Below are 12,063 nucleotides of genomic sequence, written 5' to 3'. Positions count from 1 at the left end.
GCCCAGTCTGTTTAACTGAATTTGAGCGATTTAAATTTAATCTCCTTTGAACATGCCATTTTTGGGGTTGCCTAAAAGCTAAGACAGAGCAACTAAAAATATCAGCAATTTACTAAATGCATTCGATAGAATGGCCCAACTTTCTGGCACATCGCATGCAGAACGGATTACTCATCCGCCCCGTAATCAGGAACTCGAAATACGCTTCAGTGTTTGTGGTTTTCTGCGTTGTTTCTGTTTTCATTTTCGTTTTATTTTCCTTCGGTTTCTACTGCACCTTGTTTGGGGCTCAAACGAAGCGCGAAAAATACCACTAAATCTTCAGCGCCAATAATTCAATAATTTTACGCTTAAATCATAGCAAATTAACCCATTTCCGGCGCAGACAGCGCCGTATAAATTATGCCGCGCGACGTGCGACTTGAGACGGCTCAAAAAGGTTCGGATTGCGATGGTGAAGGTGGTTTCCAGTCTCCTGCTTAAGTTTTAAAAGCTTAATACATTACTTTTATGGGGTATGCAGAAATTCTCGAAATGCTTGATAAATAAACATTACAGAGATTATTAAAACACACTTTTAAGAATGATTTAATAATTATAATAACTTTTATTGCAAACTAATCCAATTTTCTTTTGTAATATCAATTTCTTACAAATTCTTACAGAGGTATTCAGTCGTCTACTATCTGGTATAATTGGCGTAGTTTTCCCAAAAAATAAGAACTGCTTAAGAAGGGTTGGGCTAACGCTTATCTCTGGTGCCAAGAAAATGGCCAGTCGCGTCGAATGGAGCGCCTTGGTGGATTGGGTTCCAGGTGTGAGTCAGTTGATAGTTGTGGCAGTGCAAAAAAAGCAGAACGGAAAGAACGAAAACTTGCTACAAACAGTCGCGTGAGCGTGAAAATGGTTTTTCGTTTCGCTAGCGCTCACACCCGCAGCCACTAACCACCATCCACCACCCACCACCCACCGCCTTATGCCCACCGCGCCTTTTCCTTTCCGGAATTTTCAGGGCGATGGACGGGAGGCGTTGGCTTTGTGTTGCGCTTCGCCGAAGACAAGCTGACAAATGCTGAAACGTATCGTATGCCATCTATCATCGTGCATTAGAGCAGCGTCCGTCCGGCTGTCCGTTTGTCCGTTTGTCCGTTTGTCCGTTTGTCCGTCTGTCCGTTCGTCCAGCAGTCCGGTTGTCCGCTTGTCCGTCCGCTCGGCTTTCCTTTTCTCCTTCTCGGTTAGTTGGCAGCAAGTTAAGTGCCCGTTCAATGGCCGGTTTGGGCCACGTTTTATGTTACAATGTTAATTTCCTACTTGGGCTTTGGTCTAGACTCTGCTGCTGCTGCAAACTGATTGCTGCCTCCACTTAGTCGTGGGGTTAGCTTGGGGCAAATTTGAGTGCTGAATGGTTGGGGGTCCTCTGTATGAGTGCTAGAGATTTATGCGCCAGCGGGGCAATCATGTGGAATGCATGTTAATTATAGTACATCGAACGAACCGAACCGAAATGAAACGAAATGAAGCGACAAAACACGGTAAAAAATATATATTACAAGCTAGGAAACACCTCTATTTAATGTGCTGTCCTTTATATCAAATAGCATTTTTAGTTTTTATGTACCACTTAAAATTAATGTCACAACTATACCGATTTAAAGGTACCTGAAAATGTGTATCTTTGACTTTTAATATATAACAGGGGAGCAGTAATGAAATATTGAGCTGGTAGAAATGAGAAGAACAAAAATGTAATAATTTTTTTAACATTTTTAAAAGTCATTATCACAGTCGGATTATAGTAGTTGCCAGAAAGGAAGCTAGCCACACCACAAGTTGTGTTTTTTTTTGAGTGTATGGCCAGGAAAGCAAGTGAGTCGTGTGGGCTCTGATCTGGATGTTGTTGCAAATCAATTTGATGTTATTAGTTAATAATTAGAAGCCGAGGCGAGGCAGAAGCAGTCCCATCAACATCGTCGCGCACTTAACCAGGCAGCCTGGGGTTAATGCATGCGACGTGTTTGAACTGTAAATGAGGTGGAAATGTCAGATGGAGGAGGTATAGTGTTCCTCACCTGTGCAACTACACAAACTCCAATGTTTCACCATTGCCCCAAACCCCCTGAATCGAGTTTAAATCGCTGGCAGTTTGTGGTTCTTATTTATGAGTGGAAAATGTCTGCGAATAATGCCACTTAATGAATAACTCAGGAGCAGACGAGGCAATTTAGAGGGGCGCAACAACAAATACGTTCGTATTGCCAATAATTTGACAATATTTCCGCACGTGCCCAACATCCGAGTCAACCTGCCACCTGCCACCTGCCACTTGCCACCCGCCCCGAAAATCCCCCAAACCATCGATCTGGACTCTCACGCAGCCAATTGGCCGGAAATGTTGCTGCGGCATAATTTGTCAATTGTGCGTGTTGATTTCTGAATTAGCTAATTTGGATTTTAGTTATTAGATGGTGATTACGTGTGTTTCTGCTTGTCTGTAGATGCCACCCCACCAAAATTGTGCCCTCATTTTTGCCAAATGAGCTTTGTAATTATTTTTTAGATATCACAGTTTGTCAATGAGCTGCTTATTTTTGGCTGCGGTTTGGAAATACTGCAAAGCCCCAAATGTATTTACTATTTATTGCTTTTTTTCTTTTGCTGGAATTTAGAATCGTATAAACATTGGCATCCGTAACAGTTTTGTAATATATATTTGTTGCCGACCTCGGCTTTGGCCCTAAAAACGTTTAATTAGATATGTTTAGGATGTTGGCATTAGTAAATTGCATTTATGGTAATGCATGCATTGTAGCCCCAACTCTAATTAATGACAAATTATTTTCAGATGTGAACATTTAGAGGGGGATTAAGTATAATTTAGTTTGTTAACACATTTCATATGGCCTTGCGTTAAATTATTATTCCCAAAATGAAAATAATTTCCTCTATCGAAAATATATCTTTTCGGATGCTAGTTTATATTGAAATTATTCCGCAATTACAAATATTATTATTTAATAAACGCCTAATTGGAGCTCACAATTTGTAGGTAAAATAAATCATGCTTTAGAAACATGCATTCGATGGGCAATAAAAAATATTTTCACCTGAATGAACAATATTCTTGTTGTTGTCTGTGTTTAAATTTAATTGAATTAGTATTGACAGTTATTAAGGTATGCGCTTTGAACTGTTTTATTGCAATATTTTATTGGATTTATTATAAATATGCATGTATAATAAAGTATGCAAGATATGACATATTTGTTGTAAGAAATGTTTGGGACCTAATCGCTATTGAAAAGCCAGTCAATTTCAGTCTAAACTGTTCCCAGTATAAAAAGTCCCTCGACTAGTTCAACGTGCCATATATATGAACTCTTATACCCAGTGGGCTAAGCCTCAAAAAGCTCTCGCTATATTTAAGCCATATGCTCTCATGGTTATTATACAATAATGTGGGAGTTAAAGCTCCTCCAGCAAAGCTGCAAGAATAAAGGTCTGCGATGGTGTGCGAATTTGGCCTACCAGAAACAGCTGATCTCTCCCCAATCCAAGAATTGAGAGAAGGTTTTGACTTGAGCAACCTTTTAAAAGTATCATTCGTCTTTTGCCATATATTCGCTTGAAAAGCAAAAAATACATATTACATCAGCTTTGAAAAATACCCGATTTCCAGGAAGAAGTACTTCGACGTTCGTTTGAAACAGGTAAGCGGATGCTTTGTTATTTCCGCCTTTGGCAGTGGAATTTTAAATTTCATTTTCCATTCGCCTTACAAAATACGACAACGAACATAAAACTAAGATGTGATATATTTTAAGGCATAAATTAAAATATAAAAAAAAGCTATAAGTGTAATAAGTTCAAAAATTTACTTAGAAAAGTGCAACATTAGGATATAATTTTAAAAAATTCCATTTAACTGTTAATGTTTCTCTCCAGATTCTCCAAATATTCCGGGGTCCGTAAATACGATAGAAATTAAATAGCAACACTTAGCGACGAGAATAAAAATAATAGCCTGACAGCGCATTTAAGTGGGCTTGCGGGCGCATTATTGGCTTAAAGAGATAAGATGCAAATAAACTACTTTTAGTGGGTAGTATCACATGCGAGGCAGTCTTCCACGGGCACACATGCAAATGAAAAACACATTGCATCGCCACCAACCGCAAATTGACTAAAACCATGCCCAAAGGGGGCGGATGGAAAAGTGGGCTTGGCGGCGGGCTTGCCAAAGAGGCATCCGCCACATCCTCGGCGCCGCTTCTGTAGTTTTCACTGTCTGTCACAAGACAATTTGTGCGCGCAAAACACAAAATAATACACATTCATATAAACTTGCAGAGCGAGAAAAAATTCCATTAGTTTGTATACCATTTTCAGATGAATTACTTTATTTCAAAGAAAAATATATTCGGATTATATTAGATCATTGGTTAAGTTATATACTCTTCTGCTTCATAAGGCACTGTTTAGTAATTTAATGTTTTATTTTTAATAAAATTATTCTCCGTGTTGAGGTGCATATACATATTTATAGGGACTCTCGCACAAATAAGCATATGCATGGCACAGTTGTTCAGCTGCTGCCTGGCATCAGACTCGAGGGACGCAGTGCCTCCGCCTTTGGCTTGGCACACATCGCGTATACGTAACGCAGCCAACTACAATACGTCTAGGATCTGCGATATACACATAGTACATACATAGATACACGAATATATGGCCAGCCACGAGGATGCCCGACACATAAATACATACGTATAAACCGCTGCACTGTAGAGATTTCAAGTGAATAACTTGTGCGGGTAAACATTTTAGATTTTGATAAATTGCAACTTATACGTTCTCTGTATAAATAAAAGATTTACGTAAATCGCCTGGTAAATGGCTGTAAAGAAAATGTGCGCGGTGTCTTCACTTCCACCCCACACCCACTCCCCTTCTCTCCGAGATCCTGGTGTTGCTGTGCTTTCGTGTGTGTGTGTGTGTGTGTGTGGGCATAACAAATGCTTACCAACTTAGCCACTGACTCATCTGCCAACTGAGCCTGGACAGCTTATGTCATAGCCGAAAGACGGCGAGAGGGGGGCGTGAAGTGATGGGAAGGTAAACCGTATCATGAATTTGGCTATAACATTTTTCGCAACCATTTTCGTTGGGAAAAAAGCAAAAGGATGCAGTGGTATTTTGGCAACCAAGAAAAGACTTTAATAAAGCAAACACTTTAATCTACTTTTAGATACAGCTAATAGAGGTAAAATAGATAGAATATGCATCTTTAAATAAATATTTTAAGTTAGTGTAGAAATGAGCAAATGCTACAGATAAGTTATTCAATAACATAGAGAAAGCATCAAAAGTATAAATACTTTAATCGGTGCATCCCAGTTTAACCTTTTCTTATAACTAATCTTACATATTCATCTTACGAACTTATTCTTTGTAGCTTAAGCGCGTATTTAGTCTGAATTTATCTGGAGCAGTATCCTTAAGCGTCTAACTCATCGCATCCAATCGTTGCTGTGTACAGCATGCAGTTAAATTTCGAAGAGTATCCCTTGGGCATCGCAAGGACATTGCAACGAGTGCAATCTGCGCCTGCAGGCGTGACTCCCACGCCATTTAATCAACATTAGTGGAACCACAGTACACAGTGTCCTCGAATGTGCAAGTGTGGGTGTGTGTGTGGGTGTGGAAGGACGAAAAGGAAAACATACACCAAATGGCATATTAATTGCTGTCAGCTTGCCGGTTTTTAACAGCATTTTGGTTGCCGGTAACAAATGAACTTGAAAAACGTTTGCAGCGTATAAGTGTAAGCAAGTTGGCCACTTTAATAAATAATACACTAATTGCTATTTAAATGTGTATATTGGTATTTGTTATACGTATTCGAGTGCTACACTTACATAGCGAATACGATGTGCAATTTGGGTAATTAAAAACTTTATTTGTAGAAAGCTAATTATATATTTAAGCTTAACCACTGCACAAATCATTAAAATATTAAACATAAATAAAGTGAAATGCAAGCCAGCTAGCCACTTTAACAAAGTACATTACATTTTACATACATACATTTTATACGCCATTTTGATTATTTTTAACTTTATTTTGTACAATGCAAACTATTAGCATTCCGTAATAGATTTTATATTTAAGCCTTGCCATTCTACAACTCATTAAACTATTAAACATAAGCCCCCATTTTATCGCTCGCTCATATCCTGGCAACTTTCTCCTTTTTTTAGGGTCCTCTCTGCTTCTGCCTCATTTCATCATATCGCATTTCAGGATTTCAGCGCTAATGCTGCTGCAACTTTGCTTCCATTTAGCGCTAACTGCCATTATTTTCAGTTTTATTTCCGCACAAGGTCAAAATCCACTACAACAACTATAACTGGAACTCGCGCAAAGCGAGTGGGGTAAAAAAGGCGCCAGAAAAATGTTTTCGTTTGAGTCCGATTTGTAAAATACTCTGTGGTATGCATTAAATTTAATAGGTAATATTACCTTTTAAAAAGAACCTAAGTTATAAAGTTAGAAAGTAAATTTTTTCATTGATTGAAAGCTTCGAAAAGTATTTTTCATAAATTGAATATAGGTATTACAAACACAGAGTCTAGAGTAAGAGACCCGTTGCGTGCGAAAGATTATAGCAACTACGGAAAATGTTATTTACTACACATAAATTACACAGGGGAGGCAGTGGGTGCTCCTATTTGGGGGGCAGTAGGTGGGTGGAGCCGGGGGAGCGGGGGCAACTGGGGGCTGGAAGTTGGGCAGCCTCAAACAACAAGAAGAACTATCAAACAACTTTTTTTCACAGCATACCGCAGAGCGTTTGTTTAGTGGGCGTGACCTGGTTCTCTGGTTCTGGCTGAAGCTCCGCTGCCGCTGAAATTGGGTGGGTGTGTGGGTGGCACCAGCGCCAATGCGATGGGGAAGGTCGTGGGGGGTGGGGGGGCAGTGAGGTGCATATGTACATGCTACATTTGACCGCAAAGTAAAACGGTTTTTTGGTTGAGTAAAACGTTGAGAAGCAATTTCGGACCAAAGTTGCAATGAATGCGAAACGTTGGCATGAATGACGGACGCTTTGGCAGAACTTTGACGGCACTTTGTGTTCCATTTTGGCCACCAGCCACCCAGCACCACCCTCCCTTCAAGGTCAAAGTATGTCGAAAATCTGAAAATGTGATTGAAAGCGGGCAAATAGAATCTGTTCGTGAATTTCCCCTCAGATCTTGTGTCACACACATGTCAGGCGATGCGTGTTCACTTTGAACATTCCCCCAAAATTGCAACTCAGCTGACGTCAAAGGAGATTCTCATCTTGGGGGGATTTTATCGATACAAAAGATAATTGGGGATTTCAGATTGTCGCTAGGTGCACTTAAACAAAATATAAACTGGAATTGCATTCAATCTATATATATATTTTTGCTAATTTATAGACAACAATAAGAGAAGTTCTATTAAATAAGAAAAAAAGACATTTATTTTTGTTTTATGGCATCTTATATTAGAATATTTTTAAGACATTCACAAAAATGCAATATAAATTTTAGTTCAAATGTAGTTTTTAGTTCAATACTCAAACTTAAGGCTAAGGTAAAGAATTATATCCAAGTGCAGGCAAGCAAAACGGAACCCCCACGTTTCCAATTTTTACTGGGCACTCAAAGTAGTTTTTATTAACAGTTTACTTCCAAATCATTGAGCTGAACCCGCTTAAACTGCAGCTGCACCACCATCGAGGACCCGAAGGGCTATAAAAACTTAATTTGATTTCGGCTTAACTATGTGCTAAATGCATTTTTATATCCAGCGTCTTTTCAAGGAACTGAACGTTGTGCCGCCCCATTTCCGCGCGATTTCGGCCTAGTTTGGCTGTTGAAAACTTGGCCAAACTATGCAAACAACACTCGTAAATAAGTTCGACGACATTTTTAATTACATTTAAGGAAAAGTTACTCGCCAGCCCTGCCCTGAATGGGCTCTGTGTTGCTGCCGGCGGTTGAAGATCAATCGATACGCATTGCCAGCCATAAATAAGCAATGCCAACGGCAACGAACGGCAACGAGAAACTTAATTTCAAAATAATTTTACCAGTCGACAGTCGACGGCCAAAGTTTTCGCTTAGCCAAAAGTTTTTGGCTCTGTCTAAGTTGGTGTTGACTTGGTTCGCATCCTCTTCTTCGTTTCGGACTGCTTATGTTTTGTTTATAGCTCGCTGAAGCCGTGCACTAAATATTAATAGTTTTATGTTGTTAAAAACGCTAATGAAATGCACTTGCTGCAGTTAGTTCACAGTTCCCAGTTCCCAGTTCCCAGTTCCCAGTTGCCATTTGCCAGTTGTTGGGCAGGTGAAAGTTTTCTCGGCATATTAATAGCTGATTCTGCGAAGGCGGTGACCTGGCCAAAAAGCAGCTTCACTCGACGACACGGCCAAAACGAAAAGTGCTTACCGCAAGCATCCTGCATCCTGCGTTCTGTGTCCTGTGTCCCTCGTCCTTCGTCCTTCGTCCTGCATCCATGCTGGTGGTGCTGCGGAAGCATGCGTGCGTGCAAGGACGGAAAACTGGAGCATTTTCAGCGCTTTACGTGTCTGCACACCCCATCCATCTCCCCGCTGCATTTTGCCCTCTGACCCACCGGCAAGTGGCATGGCATTAGATTTTTCAACAAGAATTTGCAGCGTTTGTGTTTTTTTGCCAGCTCTTCTCCTGTGTGTATATGTATGTGCGTTAGTTTGCCCAAAACAAAAATGCGGCATATTGGAACTTTAAATTTTACGGATTTTTCCATATGCTGTGGCCGGCGGGGAAAACTTAATATTTGATCTGGCATCGAAGTATAAACTAATACAAAACTGGAGCACGAAGCAAATAAAAACAAGGCAACATTTTTGACGTTTGTGTTGGAGTTCAATTATATTTTTAGTATTTATGCGGAACAAATATTAGTTTCGGAAACGTGTTTGTGAGTTTCTCAAACCAATATTTATGTTACTTCTGGATATATGCTTTATTTTTTGGCACTTTTATTAAGGATCAGCATTGTAAATATTATATGACTAGTTCACTACAATTCTTCAAGCTTCTCCAAAGTTTATAGGCGAAACTATTTCTCTCTCTACAGATGTGCAAAAACAGACAAATCTTCTCGGTGAAAGCACTCTATTTTTCAATACTAAATTTAAAGATCACCACGAATTCGTGTCCTTCTCAGGGGCAATAATTTTTAGTTCTCAGCTAACTCGGTTTCTTTCTATTCCGTTCCGTTCGGTTTCTGTGGGTGTTTTCTATTGCGTTTTGCGAACAAATTCAATTGCAGCACGTGTCGTTTGGCCATGTACCCAAAGATACGTATGTGAGTGCTTGTCTACAGATATATATTTTGCACCAATATGTGCATTGAGAAAAACCCCCTTTTTGCAAAAAGATAAATAAACAAATCAAGTAATGTAGAAATATATAAATGAATATCGAAATAGGTGGATATTTAAATGTTATACAAATAGTTAGATGGATCTCTGTAGTTTCAGCGAAACATTTCTGTGCCCTTTCCACCACACTCTTTATTTTAAATTATTCATTTGAGGAGTAATTTTTTTAGTTCTATTCCCCACTGGAAAAAAAAACAAGCCATGACTGCCGGTATTATTTTTCTCAGTGCATGCGTAAGCCTTTGGAGTGTGTGGCTATGTTAAAAGCAACTGACGCCAGCAGTTTTGGGCACTGGACAGCCCACGCCCACTTTATCGAGTTTATATATTTGTGCGAAAGAAATGTCGCTGGAGTGCAAAAAATGCAAGGCACAACAAACTTGTTTGTCAACCTTCCAGTGGGTGCCAGTGGGTGGTGGGTGGTGGGTGGTTGTTTTAGAGGGCGGTGTTCGAGGGTGGTCTGAAGTGTTGGCAAAGACCCTCACGTAGTTGACGGTGGCCACGAAAAAGTTGCATAAAGTCAAAAACTTTCAGTGGTTTAGTGATGTGAAAGTTGTTAAGCTCGAGAAATGTGGCTCTTGTCTTCACTTTACCAAACCCACAGCACCAAGAAGGTCAATTACTTGAGTTAAAAGGCGTGAGAATACACAAAACTGGACAAGGGATAAGTTTGGCCAACAAACTGGCGAGATTTTCCTAAAAGATGGCAGCATTTTGGGATTGCTTATTAAATTTAGATTTTTCAACTGCCAAAAATGTTGGCAATAATATTAAATTTACGTTTTCCCAGCAAACACGAGAAAAACTGACAATTTAATGGTATTTCCATCGCATCTAATCCATTGTGATGGGCGGGCAACCGAGGCTGTCTGGCCAATATCAATCAAAAGTTGGCCACGCCAAATGCCATAAAACTCTGCAGCTTATCAACGGCTAAAATGGGGGAGAATTCTCTACTCGACGTATAGAAAAACTACACAATCAGCGAAATTAGCGCAATTTGCGCCACAATTGCAATGGCGAAGGGCTGCAATTTATTTAAATACAACGGCATGTGCACCCGTCAAAGCTAACAATGTTGGCCATGGCAACAGCCGAAGGCACATGAGAAATCCAGCGCGGTTTTGAGTGAAATAAAATTTAATGCCATCAACAGGCGTGGGAAGGAGCAGTGTGTATATGGGCACGGGGCATGTGGCATGTGGCATGGAGTGGTAAAAATGTTTGCGGCGCATAAACAAGAATTGTTGCCACAGAGCGCCGGGTAACACGCTAAACCATTAACTAAACAGCTGAAAATAAAACAAAAGCGGTCATAGCAGTGCAATCGAGTGAAAAGTCGCAGGGTGAATGCCCTTTGGCGGTAGAAAGTTCGATATCTGTCTTTAAAATGCTTCTGGAATGACAAAAAAAAAGATAAATGTAAGAATGTCATATAAAAGGAGATTTTAAGTAAGTGTTAATTAAAAAACCTAAAATTATAATTGGATACAAATGCAGAATAATAATTCAATAGTAATTGAAATTTAAAATCTTTAAAATCAGAGCGCTTCCTAAAAACACTTTTAATTTGTTTGAATATGCATACAAATTTTTGTTTGAGCTTAAGTGTCGAGATTTGTAAAGCATTTTTTTTCACATGCTTGAAAATTATTTAGGTAGATAAATTAAAAGTATTTATGTATATTGCTTGTGGTAAGAAATACAATAATATAGCAATTAAATAAAAAATAACTATTTAACAAGTGAGCCGCTAATGAGCTGGCATTAAAATAGTAGCTGCAAGCTGATATAAAGCTTAGCCCAGCTTAACAACATAAATCCCTATACCAAACCGAAAACTGTAAATTTTACTAGTGCAAAATTAGTTTTATGCTAATAATTTAGAAAGCTTCACCCGCAGAACGCAGTCCAATTTAGTTGTTACCCGTTGGGGACTTAGCCCAAAACCCATCCTCAAAAACAATTAAACCTGGAAAGCTTCGTCCACGTTACGAAATTTTGCGCTGAATTTTCCGAGGGAAAGGAATGCACTCACACCCACACCCACGCATGTGAAGGAGCAATAAAAATAGCTGTAACCGAAAAATAGCAGCACTTAATAATATAAGCGTGTGGCAGGACCACACAAACACACACCAACACACACATGCACACACACGGTAGTCGTTGGCTCAACCCTCATGCTGTCAATGCATAAAACAATTTTCCACGGAAATTGCAGTAATTAACTTTAGTACCTGCTTGAGTGACATTGTGAAGTTGTCTGCATGTGTGGGTGTGCGTGTGTGTGTGTGCGTTTGCTGAAGAGTGTATGAGTGTGCGGATGTTGTAGGCCAAAAACAGGATGCTCGTTTGAGTGTGTTTGCATGTCGGTTTGCCTCTGTGGGCCTGCCTATCTGTGTTTGAAATGCACTAGGAAAATTAATAAATAAATATAAATATTTGGCATTTATAGCATTGTATTTCATGAACTAAACTTTGTTGAATTAACTTTGTTGAACAAAAATGTATTAAATTACATTTTGTTGAAATACCAATAGAAATATCTTAGATATTTACAGTGTTGCCAAACTCTCTTCTCTATTTCTCTATGTTTTTCAAA

At 39.3% G+C, this 12,063-nt stretch overlaps 1 long non-coding RNA gene across 1 annotated transcript; it reads left to right on the top strand.

Moving 5' to 3' along the window:
• Nucleotides 1-3,467: 3,467 nt before the first annotated feature.
• On the top strand, nt 3,468-5,870 carry LOC120320626. The gene is made up of 2 exons (XR_005560155.2): nt 3,468-3,707; nt 5,453-5,870. It is a non-coding gene; the product is annotated as an uncharacterized LOC120320626 (long non-coding RNA).
• The last annotated feature ends 6,193 nt before the right edge of the window (nt 5,871-12,063 follow it).

Source organism: Drosophila yakuba, chromosome 2L (genome assembly GCF_016746365.2).
Source record: "Drosophila yakuba strain Tai18E2 chromosome 2L, Prin_Dyak_Tai18E2_2.1, whole genome shotgun sequence".
NCBI lineage: Eukaryota > Metazoa > Arthropoda > Insecta > Diptera > Drosophilidae > Drosophila > Drosophila yakuba.
The sequence above is the reverse complement of the archived record's forward strand: the minus strand, read 5'-3'. Positions and strand labels throughout refer to the sequence as shown.